A 15,210-nucleotide genomic window follows, 5' to 3' on the forward strand; every position below is an offset into this window, starting at 1 on the left:
GGCTGAACATATGGGATTTTTTACCATTATAGGTGAACTTTCTGGATACTTGTAGTGCACTTTTCAGTATGAATGCATGTACAGCAGTAATTCACACACGGAAGTCAACACTTTGAGACGCAGCAATCACTCTGCTCCCTCAGAAAGATCTACAGCATATTTAGCAGCGAAACATTAATTCATCTGATTTCTGAGCTAACACTTTTTCAATTTACACTTATCTCTGTATTAGATGTTTTCTTAATCTTCATCCGCAGTGGGTTTTGGTGCCTAAACTTGAATAATAATTGATGTTTAAATAAGTCGGTCTAAAGAGAATTCACCAATCAGGGTTTACCTTGGCTGTTTTTCTGTTGTACTTAACGTGAGGTTAATTATTACCAGCTTAAATAAGTGTAATAAATGATACATGCAGGTTTTTAGACAGAAAGGATGAAACATCTATCTCATGTGTTGGATGGATAAGTCTGGATTTTGACCTTAAATTTCTTTGGAAAAAAAAAAGTCCACCTACTTGTGTTCTTGGTTGGAGGCCGGTTCATAGGTTACTGCACGCCTCTACATTATAAAGTAGTACAAGTTGTATCTTTGCAGTTGTACTTGGAGATTTTTGGCAGTATTATTGCCCTGAACATACTGTACCTCCTCCACAGCTGTGAGGGTCAAAATAAAAACCTCATGTTGCAGCCATGCCGATGGGGCTGGTTTTCCAAATGGATCGTTTGGGCAGTGCCCGCTTTGCCACATTTAATGCCATCAGAGCAACATTTTGACAATTTAAATTTGGCTGTAACTTAATATTTCGACTGTGTTACTTGGAAAAAACAGTTGGCATGTAAAATGTAAAGAAGGCAATGACTTGCAGATTATTTAAGCCTGTGTTTAAACAACAGTATAAGAATATATCAGATGTTTAAACTGAGGATTTTTTTTTTTTGCTTGAAAAATATGTGTTTATTTTGTATCTGATGTGATGTTGTATCCCCTCTTCTTCCAACAACACCCAAGTATTTTGGAACTAAGGAGAAAAAATGCTGTCGTTTTAGAAGCAAAAACTTTTCCAAGTCTGACCAGTTTGGCACCTCGTTGTCATGGTTTTCTTTTAATAATATACCATTCGTTCTGAACTGAAGGTAGGCCAGTGTAGCACCCAGACTCTATGGGACCATGCTGTAGACCAGCGGTCCCGAACCCCCAGGCCTCGGACCGGTACCGGGCCGTGAGTCGTTTGGTACTGGGCCGCGAGAGTTGAGGCTCAGGTGTGAAATGTATGGTTTTCAGGGTTTTTAATCGGTTTTCAGCGTTATTTTGTTATCGTTTTTATCGTTAACTTGGTTTTCCTGGGTCTTTTCACGTGTGTTATGAATAAATCTTCTTTTTTTTCAGTACCGGTACTAGTTTTATTTTGTTGTATTTACCCGTGACACCTTAAAGGCCAGTCCGCAACACCCAACGTATTTATCTCTGAAAGATTCAACCTCTCCCAGATTTTTATACCCAATCAGACTTTTAATTCACCCAGTTAGACTCCCCAGTTGTTATCCTATACCAGGGCCCCCCTTTTCTTTTCTTTTCTTTTTTTATTGGTATTAGACAACTTTTCCCATCTACCAGTGTCCCTTTTGCAGTTTTTATGAAAATTACCTAAAGAAAACCAGCTTGCTTTTGTATAAATTTCAGTCCAGCATAGGGTTTAAATAAGGTACTCTTGAAATACTTGTCCGAGGAGCCTGAAAAGATGAGTAAAATCAGCTCGGTGCTCAAGCTGTTTAGACTTTGAACTGGAAAGAAAAATTCCTCAGTGACAACCCGATTAAAACGGTTTATTTGCAAAAGCAAAACTAAGTTCAGCAAACACGAAACCCCAAATTTAATGAGCTGATAGCATCAAAGCATCTGCATCTCTTTTCCTCCTCTATCTCTTGTATCTCCTCTCCTCTCTCCCCCCCCCCCCCCCCCCCCCCATTCATTCTCACTGTTCTCATTCTCTGGCTCCCTCACATCTGCATTTCCACTCTGTCTCCTCCTCCCCTCCATCCCTCCTCCTCCTGCATCCATTCATCCAATTAACAATAGCCCTTCAGTTTTGTGTAATTTAGAACAGAACACAGCGGTTGTGGATGTTATTAGAAGCGGTATCAATCAGGCCGGGGATGGCGAGGAGACATCCCTCATGCCCCATCTCGAAGCCAAGCTCCCGTATTTTACGAGCAGGGACTCCCCCCGCACGGCTGGCATTGCCCGGCCATCAAATAATAAAATAAATCGAAACATAAGAGTTTTGTCTATTTGCAATTTCCTTTCAGGTCTATCCCGAATATGAAACCAGATGTTTCCGGCATCTCGAAGATGCTTTTCATCTGCTCCTCTCTTCCTTTCTTTTTCCCTTTCTCTGCCCCTGCCTGTGTCTTTCTCGTCCTGTGTTACACCCCCTCTGCCGCTCCCCTCTGCTTTCAAAATTAATGTAAGCCCAGAAAAAGAGAGAGAGAGAGCGAAAGGAAGCTTATAAAAAGTGAAATGTCCTCTTTGCCCAAGGAAGTAGTCTGTTTTGCATTGATAGAGAGGCACAGGCAGCCCCTGGCCATCTGAGGCTGAGCCTGTTTTTCCTCTGCGATATCCTGCCGCCACATCTCTGCCTCTCGAGTACGCCTCCGAGTAAGGCGGGTGGGTCAAAGCAATAGCGTCCCCCCCTCGATTCCAACCCCCAGCCCCCCTCCTTCCCTCCACCCTTCCATCCCCTCTTTCTCCAGTCCTCTAATTGGAGGTGCTCAGGTTAAAGAATGTCCTGGTTATCGCAAAGCCAGCAGAGAAGCACAATTCAGCACTATAATTCTACTGATGAGTGACTTGCATTTTCAAATATTTAACGTCGGGGTGTTTACACAAGCTGCACGTTATTATCTCATTCATGCACATTCAAACACTGACACGAGTTTATACGGGACAATTAATTCCAAGTCAACCCGAATAGGATTTTTTTTTAATAGATTCTGGATATATGTATAGGAATTCATACCCGGCTCTAAAGCGCAGACACTGATACCGTGTTTGTGTAATTCTCTCGGCACAGTAAGTGTGGTCCCAGTCATCTCCCTTGTATGAAGAGGTTGTCTGTTTCATGCCTCTGGCCTCTGTTCATTTTGACAAACCATGCGTGTTTTCTGCCAGTCACTTCCAGGCAACCACAGCTACAATAAACACCACCCCCCCATTTCCAACTCGAGGCCGAGGTTTGATCCCGAGCAGAACCCCGGCCAGCTCACTTCCTCTTGGGGCTTGGAAGCGGGGCCAAGCCCAAACAAACAGGAACTCCAGCGTATGCTGCAGCTCCTGCACCTGCACAGTGTTATGCTGGCCTAAACGGCTCCGGGGCCGGCCAGACGGGGTTTATCTCTGCGAGGATGGTGCTGCCGAAATTTGCAGGAAATGCAGAAGGGGTTGCGCAACCAGAAAATGCTTCATCTAAGATGATTCATAGACTATCAGCACAGAGGTAATCCCGATGTAGAATAGAAAAAGGCAAAAATGTAACACTTAGACAAAACTGTGGAGTCAGTTTCACTGATTTACTCCAGCCCAGTCAAACATTTCAACATAGTGGCTTTTAGTGGCTCTAATGAGGGTCATTAGGCAAAACTACTGAGCCACCCACATTTCTTTAAGAAACAGGTAATAGGTGCAGTCATTTACTGAACTGTGCAAACATACATGTAAATACAGTAAATAAGGCAAAAGCAGAGTTTTCTAATGAACTTGAAAGTCAATATTTGGTGGGACCACCTTTATTCTTCAGCACAGTCTGAACTCTCTTAGGCAGCTTTCTTGTCATGTCTTTAAGTCGTCTTCAGGAATAGTTCTCCAGGCTTCTTGAAGGACATTCAAAGCTCTTCTTTGGATGTTTCTGCATTTTGTTCTGTTCTCTGTCAACATGATCCCACACTGCTTCAATAATGTTGAGGTCCGGGCTCTGGGAGGCCGATCCATGACTGATAGTGCTCCACTTTTTGCTGCATTGGCAGTGTGTTTGGGATCATTGTCATGATTAAAAATGAAACTTTTGTTAAACAGATGATTTCCAGGTGGTATTAAATAGTGGATCAGACAAACCAGGCTGAGTTTTCTGCTAATAGCTCTTTGGGAATCATCTTTCTGATTTGAATGATTCATAGGTCAGTGTTAAATTGCCTTTTGCACAGTACTACACATCCAGCTGTTTAGTTTCTGGGCCCATACTGGTTAGTGTGGCTGTTATCTGTTTACTTACTTCAGCAGGAAGAAAGGGTATATGAAGCTTCTAACAATATGGTTTCCCTGTCCTCTGTGTTCATAAGTCATCCGTTTTGACAAAGATCTCTAACACCACCAGCTGAAATGTATCCCAAACCATGACAGAGCCTCCATCATCTTTTACAGATGGCTGTAGACACTCACTCTTGTACCTCACTCATTACATCACCTGTACAGACTAACGGTGATTTCAATTCATCGCTCCATCAGATCTGTTATCATTGATTTTCAGTCAAGTTCTTCCTTAATTTTGCATACCTCTGCCTTTTCTTCCTATTTCTCTACTAGCTAATATCGATTTGAGAATCAGTAAAACAAGCAGCCATTGTCCACATAAACACTTAGAAAGACCATTAGAAAGTCTGGAGAACTATTGCTCTAGAGCACTTTAAAATTTACAAGAAAGTCTGGCTCCTTAGGAGCAAAATATAAAGTTTTGCACAGTACTGTAATCTGCTTTTACTGTAGGTGTTCAGCACTGGAGCTAGATGACTTTGGTTTCGCACCAATAACCTGGAAGGTTTTTTGATTTCAGTGAGGTAATGTAAGCACATTGTTATTTGAATTCTTATACTGGATCCTACATTTTTCATGTTTTAATTTGGTATTATGCAGAGGGATGGGGGGAGACTTTGAAAGAACAATCCTTAGTACCTTCTTAGTGCTCATAGGTCTTGAAAGGTCTTGACATTTATCCTCAGCAACCACAGACAGCAAAAATATCCGTCATGTTTACAAAATTGAAAGCACATTCCTTCTTCCCAGGGCTCACTAAAATGCAAGTGCTGACAACTAACAGCATTTTACGCCGACTGTTAAATACACGAGTCCAATTATGCTTGTCCTCGTTAACGTGACAAGATGTCAAACAAGCACTTCCTGTTAACTGCCTCTTATCTTAATTGGTCTAGTCTCAGAGGAGGGTCCGGCTCTCAGTGCGACTATGGTCACAGAGTCTGCTTCTCGTCTGGCTCAACCCAACGTGGTCTCATTTTGCTGTCACCGCAGCCCGCTCGACGACGAAACCACTCTGAAATGTTTTGGAGATGTCTAACTTCATCCAAAGTGCCAGCCGTACAAACATCAGGAGGTATCCGTGCAGAATTTCTAACAGGGAGGTGGGAGTCGAATCTTTTACAGAAATATATTCTCACCACCTCGCTCGGTGTTCTCTTTAGGGTTCTCGACTACGACCGAGAGCGGCGCTCTTAATAAAGCCCAAATGCAATCTCCCTCTAACCCCAATGAGATGGCGGGGCTCCTCAGCTCTTCCATAATGCACAATTCATGCTTTTTATTAATCTCTTTTTCCTCCAGCCATTTTTCAAATCACTCCTTTTGTTTACTCATGAATATTTTTCTGCCTTGTTGAGAGGGGATCTGTGTGGTGGGGGGAGGCAAGGTAGGGCAGAACAACAGGGAGGGGGAAAAAAGAAAAAGGCCATCAGCAAGGCGTAGGAATGGCCTGGTGGCGCTTCATCCGTGGGTAATTTGTGGCGGGGAAGCCTTGTATTTCATCACGGGATAATCTAACCTTAGAGGTGTTTTACAGACTGCCTCAGAGCCCAAAATAGGTCACTTAAGCAGGCTTAGCCAGCGAGGCCAGCCTGATACGAGGGCCCCGCACCCCAGGGACACCTATCTACGGTAATTGGTGGTTATGGCCTGGGGTTTTTATAGGCGATGAACAAAGTTGGCCCTAATGTCACATTTAGGACAGCGGCAGTTCCACGCCGGCAATGGCGTGGGCTCATTAACAAGCTCCTAATTGCAGATTGAATGAGTGAGAAGACACCTGTATGGAAGCTGTATTGAGGGAGGAAGGGGGGAGCAGCCATTTTTGATTTCTTATTAGTTCTCTGATGTTTCTGGCCAAGTCACAGCATCCTACTCTGTGTTTTTGATACAAAGGGATAGTGATCATAATAGGCAGTCTATAAAAAGTACCCAGCATTAGGCTAATCTGTCACCCATTTCCATTTTTCTCATTTTTTTAGATCCAGCATGAGATGGAGAGAGTGAGGATGCGCATTGGAGGGGAGGAGGGTGTGGAGGGGGAAGGCATAATGAAAACGGCCTAAATGACAGTGGGTTGACAGTGGGATTGGCTGGTAAATGACTGCGGAGTGGCTCGCCTGCGGAGAGGGGATGGAGGAGGCTCCCAGTAGGCCTGATTAATTCCACTCTCGGCGGCTGCCAGGGGAGAGCCAGGGTTAGCGGCTGCTCGAAGAGGAGCCTATTACCAGTACGCCACTGAAACTGATATAATCAGCTGCACAGCGACCCGGCCTTCCCCGAGACAAACTTTTGCAGGACTCGCTCCCCATTCATTCCACAGGGGGACTTAAATACGGTGGTGAGGGAGAGAAAAGGGGAGAGGGGGCTGAGGTAAGGGAGGGCGCTGGGTTTGGAAGAGGGGTACAAAGGATTTTCTTTTTGAAAGATGGTTAGGGGAGCTTTGTAAGAAATCCTCACTGCTCTTTTGACTCCACTCTCCCTCGCTGTTACTGTACCTCTGTATCTCTTTATCCCTATCTCTCTCCCTTCTTCTTCCCTCTCTGGCTGATTTCCTGCAGCTTTGATAGTGACAGACCCTCCCGTGTGGCAGCAGCTTTAAGTCTGGTCAGATATGAATATGTCACAGCTCTTAATCCCAGACGCTTCTCTCACAGCTTCACAAACCGCAGAAAGTACGGCACTTTTTATCTGATGTGTGCTCTACAATATGAAGCGTCCGCTCCCGTCGTTCTCCTGAACCCCGCTCCTACTGTTTTTCAAAGGGTTGACCCAGAATATGAATTGAATATAGGATAGCATAGCATTATCCAAGTGACACGTGTTCATCTATCTGCAGCTAGAGTCACATCTTTCTGTCCAGTGAGGATTACAGGATTACCATGTTTTTTTTCTTTGGTTTAAAAATAACAGACTTTCCGAGATCCCGTCATGTTACAATGAAAGTATCTAATGAAGCAGAGGCTTGCATACATGTGCCACCATATTGAAGACATTGTTGGCTGTTGATGGCCTTGACGTGAGCGGTTTTCATTGGAACTACTTTCTGCAGGAATGGGCGCTTAATAACTCACTTATGTATTTGCATTGTTTTGTGCTCTGGAATACATGTGCAGCAGAAACTTTTACAAACTTACAGTTTTCGAGATGCGATAACAAAGCTCTGTTACTTCGCCCATCAAAGCATTAATTTAATTTTGGCTGTTATACCTTTCAAGGTTATTTTATTTAGAGCACTCCTTGGAACAGGGGCGTTCCCAGGATTTTTTTTTTTTTTAAGTGGGGTGGCACAGGAACAAAGCAGGGGTGGCCCGTGGGAAATCAGAATATTTAATCAGATATAAAATTAGTGTAGAAAATTGACATGGATACATTATAGGCGTGATCTCTGGGCTCATGTGAAGCCCCGTGTCCTTATTATGACATGAAAAAAGGTGCTGCACAAGAGTTATATATAGTTTAGTGTTAGATATTTGCTTTGCCAACTTAAATAAAAAGTATTTAAAGATTGCTGTACTTAACTGTGTTTATTATATTCTATTACAGTCCTTTGTAGTACTGTTATTTATTATTTTTTACTATTTTTAACTTAAGTAAACATTATCAATCCCACTTACGCACCTTAATAGTATATTATATATATATATCATAGTAAGCCTACTTATTATGTAGAATGGCACTTTTCAGAGTCATACATTGTTTTAGTGGATCATTTTTATTGATTATTTGATGTGAATTTATCTCTCTGTTGTAGCTGTTGATGATAATGATGATGATGTCAATTATTTCCGTATTGCTGGGTAGCTTAAACTGTAACCATACAATGTGTTTGCAAAATAATAAGTAACTAAAGATTTTAAATGAAAGGTGTGGAAGAGAAAGTATAATATTTCTGTTCAGTATATAGTAGAGTACAGGCAGAAAGTAACACAATGTCGAAATACTTAAGTTTAATTTGATGCAAATTAAACTTGTAATTAGATTCCAACTGGTCCAACTTAATGTTCTTATTCATTAGGGGAACAATCCATGGGCCGGTGCCACCCCATGCCCACTTCTGGGCATGCTCCTGCCTAGAGGCGCTGTTCTGAACTTTTGCACTCAGCCTCTGCACCTTCACAATGGACCTCAAACAGAATCAACGTTATGCTAGCAATATGCTAGCAACCTAAGCCATCAAAAGGAGGTTTTTGCCAACGGGGTGGGGAATACTCATTTTTCACTCACAACTATTGGTTGCCAGATGGTTGCAGATCATTCTCTAGGCCTGAGTGACTTGGGTCTTATTTACTTGATACACTGTCACCCTGGTCACATGTCCAAAATGGTCAACAAGTTAACATCACATGGTTAGCGGTCACATGTCTGCAAAACCTCAATAGGCACAGAAATTTCTGGTTGTACTTTTAATTTGCTGTCCTTACTACAATACTACGCCACTTTTTAAATATTTACAATCACACCCTTGTGAAAAAAAAATCCCCTATAGCAACTTCATACAGTTCGCACGACTGCTCAACTTCCAGCTGCTGGACAGCTCCGCGTGAGTTATCCAGCTCATCAGAGCTGCCCTTGAATCCGTCCTCTATGCAAAACTGCTCCACGAAGGTCGGCCTCACTCTTAGTGTTTTTGCAATACCCGCACTTCCATTTAAGCAAAGCGCAGATACTTCCACTATCTAAACAATATATTACTATAGTATAACGCATAAATTAAGTACACATACAGCAAGAAACAGTAGGTAAAAACTGGATCTCAAATCTAGAGGTGTGGCAAAAGTGAGAGAGCAGTTTTCCTTTTTTGTAACTTGGGTGAAGCAGCATTTTAACCACGTGCCTCTTGGCTTGTGGTTATGCTGCGACAGTCAAGGATGCAGCCACTCTCGTACACCCACACATGTACATGCACACAGCCATTTGTGTCCATTACACAGTCCTATTCATGTCCCATATAGAGCAGGCCTCCCCCTGCCTCAGTCTGAAAAATGTCAGCCCTCCACTCCATATATCCCACCCATCCCCGCCTCCGCTCCATGCCGATAAAGGTCATGAATAATACATATTAAGCACTGTACTGAAGGCCGAAACTGAACTGTTAAAATATTGATCTTGGCCAATCATAATAAAGAGAAATTACTGAAAGCGATCCATCACCATAAGCCAAGTGTCTGCTACTACTCCGGGCTTAACTTGCTCAATTTCCCCACTCCGCGTAGCGCCACATTATGGCTCAATAATAATAAAGATGATATCAGCGGCTGCAATTGCCACTTGTGTGCGCAGTGAAAGGTAGTGTGTTGTCATGCAAATTAAGCAACAACAAATCCATAACACGACTAAATATATTTGGAGGATTACGTCCCGTTCATCTGTGGAAAGAAAGAAATACTTTCAGTATTTGCCAGTGCTCGCTCATCTCTGCTCTCCAGATTCCAAATGGTGCATGACATTTGGATTGTGGCGTGTGTGTGTGTGTGTGTGTTAGATGTGCATGAGTAGGAGGAGTGTTTGTGTGTGCATGTACTGCGTGTGTAATTCCACATACAGCATGAGGTTTTTGGATCGTGTGTGTACGTGTGTGTGCTTACATGAGAGTGGGCTAAGAGTAATCTTTCTCGTGTGTACACGTGTGATTCCAGATTGTAAAATATTGGATTTTATAGCTGTGTGTGATGTTTGATCACATTTCAGGCATCTGTGACGATGCCAAACATCGCATTTGGTTTTACGTGTGCAGGGCAAAGCCTGTGTGTGTATGCGCATGTAGGTGCGGAGAGAATGTTTTCTCAGGTGAAATGTGGGAAACTGACGGTCGGAGTCACCTTAAAGCGGCTCTGATTGGATCAGCCGCTCCACCTCCAAACCTGGAGCCCTCGCTGACATTTCACACGGCCGTTAATAGCACCTAAAGGTGATCATACGAGGCTGCCTGCCCAACTGAGTGCAACGTTCCCACACTTAATGAGTTTTTAAATATTAAAAGCAGCACACATCGTCGTCACTATTGTGAGCTCTTAATTTACCAAGCAATTAGGCGCGGGCCCTCATTTATCAGCGTGTGTTCATTTGCTGAAAACCTAGTCACTTTTTATTAATCGATGCCACAGAAACAGCGAGGTGAAATTAATGTGCGCCCAGCGGAGGTCACGCCAAGCCGTGCAAGCTAGCTGCAGCTCAGTGGAACGGGAGATAAATAGGGAGCGTGCTTCGCTAGTTGCACCGGAGATATGTCGAGGCGTCGGCGCGGCGTACGCCAGGGGAGCGGCAGTGGTGGCTGGAGAGATGAGGAGCGGTGGAGAAGCGCTGCTTAGCTTTGCTGCGACCATCTGTTTATTCTTCTGCTCTGTTCCCATGAAGGAGGAAAATTAAGCAAATGCCTTTAAAAGGAAAAACAATTATAGCTTTAACCTTGGTGCTGCTGTGCTTTCTATCACACTGCTGCTTACTATTCATATAGAAAAGTGGGAAAAGAAGCTTCTTTGAGAGGAATCCTAATGTTCTGTACTTGTATGTATTGCTTTTGTCTCATACTGACACTATGATCCATCCTATACAGTGCTGTGGAAGAGTAATCGCCCCCTTGTTAAATCATGAATTAACTGTGATTAACCACATTTTTTGGAACGCTGAGTTCAGTTTCACGAGCCACACTCAGGCCTGATTACTGGCAGACCTGTTGAATGAATAAATCACATAAATAGAACCTGTCTGATAAAGTGAAACAGGCTAAAAGATCTCAAACACCAACACATCAGGCCACGATCTAAAGAAACAGCTGAGAAACAAAGTCAGTGACATCTATCCGTCTGGAAAGAGTTACAAAGTCCTTTCTTAGTCTTTGGGACTCCAGTGAACCACAGTGAGAGACATTATGCACACATGGAGGAAACTTGGAACAGTGCGGAAGCTTCCCAGGAGTGACCGGCCAACCAAAATTACTCCAAGAGCTTCGATGGCTCATCCAGGAGGTCACAAAAGAACCACAACAACATCTAAGGAAGTCAAGTCTAAGGCCTCACTTGTCTCAGTTAAGGTCAGAGTTCATGATTGAACAATAAGACAGAGACTGGACAACAAATGGCATCCATGGAAGAGTTCAAGGAGAAAACCACTGCTGACCAAAAAGATCACAAAGGTTCGTCTCACATTTACCAAAAACATTTTGATGATCCCCAAGAAAATGTTCTGTGGACTGACGAGAAAAAAAGTGAACTTTGTGGAAGGTTTGAGTCCCGTTACATCTGACATCAAACTAACAGCATTTCATAAAAAGAAATGGTAAATGGCCTGTATTTGTATAGTGCTTTACTAGTCCCTAAGGACCCCAAAGCGCTTTACACATCCAGTCATCCCCCCATTCACACACACATTCACACACTGAACATCACAGCAACAGTCAAACATGGTGGTGGTAGTGTGATGGGGCTGCTTTGCTGCTTCAGGACGACTTGCTGTAACTGATGCAACCATGAATTCTGCTCTCTACCAGAAAATCCTGAAGGAGAATGTCCAACCATCAATTCACGGCCTGAACCTCAAGAGCACTTGGGTTATGCATCAGGACAATGAGCAGAAACACACCAGTGAGTCCACCTATGCATGACTCAGAAAAACAAAATTATGGTTTTGGAGTGGCCGAGTCAAAGTCTGGACTTAAATAAGATTGAGACACTTTGGCGGGACCTGGAAAACCGTCCGATGTGTCTGAATTAAAACAATTCTGCAAAAAAGAGTGTACCAAAATTCCCCCACAGTGATATGAAACACTGATTTCCAGTTATCACAAAAACTCTATTGCAGTTCTTGCTGCCAAGGGCGCCACAACCAGTTATTAGATTCAGGGGAAAATTACTTTTTCCACACAGGGCCAGGTAGGTTTGGATAACTCTTTTAAATAAATGATTTAAATAATTTAAAAACTACATTTTATATTTATTCAGATTATCTTTATCTGACAGTAAAACTTCTGATAATTCATCTACATATACAGAATTTGTAATATTAACCCACAACACCTTAGTGAAGGCGACGCCAGCCTCTTTCTTCTCTTTGTCGCCATAATGTGCGCAGCAATATACTGTATATCATCTCACTTACACACGATCAAAATGCGGCTGCTGGTAATGAATGATGAGACACCTGCTCGGCTCATGTTTACAGCAGCATGCTAATGTTACTTTTACCCTGGGATAGCTATCCACTGTGATGTGCACAGGTGTTGTTTGCTGCATTGCCCCCACTGTTGTGCTGTCAGGCTGGCCAGTGCGGGATTCCTTAATCTCGCCAGTGCGGCAGGAATGGGCAAACACTCTGTATGCACAGGAGATAATTCCACTGCTGAGTTTGAATTTCTTTTTTCGCATGTTTCAAAACTATATTTTAAGAAGTAGGAAAGTCTGAGTGGCAGTAAAAAGGATTCACAACTTTTGTGAGCATCTGAGTGCCAAGTCTTTGCTGTAAACTGGAAAAAAAACTGCAATCTGAAGCCATCAAAGTGAATACATGACATTGGTATTTGGATCATTTGCAGGGTATTTTGGATTTTGTAGGTCTGATGATGAAATGCACAGACTGCAACAAGCTAACACTGCAAATTTTCACCTTGTAAAATGGTTCAGGATTAATTTCATCTAGGTTTCTAAATGTACATTAAATAAAATTCAGCTAAAAAATAAGTTGAAATGAACACAATAGCTCGTTGCAAACCTGCTTTTAAAAAGCGATGGGACACAGTGTGAAATTTAATTAAGAACAATACAAAGATTTGCATATTTAATTAAAGGCACTACAAGGACAGCATATCAAATGTTGAAACTGAGAAATTATGTTTTTAAATGAATATGCTTATTATGAATTCAGTGCTGGCAACAAGTTTCAGAAAAGTTGGATTAAGGGAGTATTTACGAGTGTGTTACATCACCTCTAAAGTATTTGGGAACTAACTGCTCAAAATCAGCTTTTTGCCACATTCTTGCTTTATATAGGATTAAAGTGTCTTGTCATTTCAGAGCCTGCTTTATCATTTTTCATTTCATAAACCAGCAAGTTTTAACAGAAATGATACTTACGATAGCTTTTGATATCAAAATTCTGAAAATGCAACATTCTTGGTTTTTTGGGGCGAGCAGTTTGTTTTATTTTGACTACAGGTTAGCAACATAATCTGTCCTGACACAATGAAGCACAGGTAAAGCCAGACGTGGAACATGGGGACTACAGCTAATTGATAACATAGATAGTAACGTTCGGGATATGGAAGTATTTAACATGTATTTCAGGGTAACGGTGCTAAAGTTTTCTTTGAGACAGTTAGCATAATTGTTATAAATTACCATAGGCTAAAGGGTTTGCAGTGGCTAATGCTTAAAGTCTTGATGCATACTCAATCATCCAGGTAAGTGAATCTCCAAAAGTTGATTCTGTTCATCTGGATGTAGCGGAGAAACATTTCGTCACTCATCCAAGTGACTTCTTCAGTCTAAGCTGACTGCAGGTTTCATTTCATTATACATTTGCATAATGACTGACACCAGCCCACTGAAGGAACAATGGGCTGCGAGGGCAGTTCCTTAATCATAATTATGCAAATTCTCATAACCATTGATCGACAACCACTGATCTAAACTAATGCTTAATGCTTAACGCTACTCTGCAGGACACATGACACAGAAAGAAATGCAGATACATTTCTTTCTGTATCCTGTTAACAACTGACGTAAAACTCTTCAAATAAATGGTCTGCCACCACCATTTTCATTTCAGTTTTGTTTATAAAGTACCAAATACTAAACACACTGCCATTGCAGTAAAAAGTGGAGCACTATCAGCCATGGATTGGCCTCCCCAGTGCCCGGACCTCAACATTATTGAACCAGTGTGGGATCACAGAGAACAGAACAAAAGGCAGAAACATCCAAAGAAGAGCTTTGAATGTCCTTCAAGAAGCCTGGATAACTATTCCTGAAGACGACTTAAAGAAATGAAAAGAGAGTTCAGATTGTGCTGAAGAATGAAGGTGGTCACACCAAATATTTACTTTCAAGCTCGTTGGAATTTTGCCTCATTTATGAGATTCATATTTGCATGTTTCAGTAAATCACAACTTTAAACAGCTGTCTACATGATTATAAATGGACTGATTGATTGTGATAGACTGGCAACCTGTCCAGGGTGTACCCGGCATCACACCCTATGACACCTGGGATAGGCTCCAGCACCCCAAAGACCCGGATAAGGATAAGTGGAAGAGAATAGATACATGTAGATGACTGATTATTGAAATGATGGATCAGGTGGTGGAAGCAGCATCTTGTGTAAAGTTTTAGTCTTGCTAAAAAAGAAAAACTTCAGTCTAGATTTATAATCATGAGATGACCCCCGTGTCGTGGTTATATCTGGATGCATTTCCCAACATTCCCACCATCTTCACTTTCCCCGCATAAAATCCACCCCTCCCCCATCCTCACGTGCCCCTGATCCACGACCCTCAGGGGTGTTTGCGGCAGACTGTGATGGGGCTGTGCCAGGTTGTTGTTGCTGCTCCAGCCTCGGCCCCAGCCCGTCCTAGGCCCGGGCCCAGCACTGCGCTAATATGCTCCCATTCCTCATCCAGACAGTCCGTAAAGCACTGGGGCAAAATATTCTGTCTCCCTGAGCAGCTCCTAATAAATTGTCCTTTCATCGACGCGCAAGACAAATTTTGCCTTCTCTCCTTCCTTCTCCTCTCACCCTCCCCTCCCCTCCATATCTCACAGCACTCTTTCTCGCTTTCACCATGCTCTGGATCTCCCTGCTCCTCTGCTCCCTGCGGTTTAGTGAAACTGGCACACTCGCACTACCTCTCAATAAACTACAAGGATGCCAGGGGTACAGCTCAGTTGGCCAGAGTTCTCTGCACAAAAAAAAAAG

The sequence above is a fragment of the Aulonocara stuartgranti genome (assembly GCF_965226115.1).
Source record: "Aulonocara stuartgranti genome assembly, chromosome: 23".
Lineage (NCBI taxonomy): Eukaryota > Metazoa > Chordata > Actinopteri > Cichliformes > Cichlidae > Aulonocara > Aulonocara stuartgranti.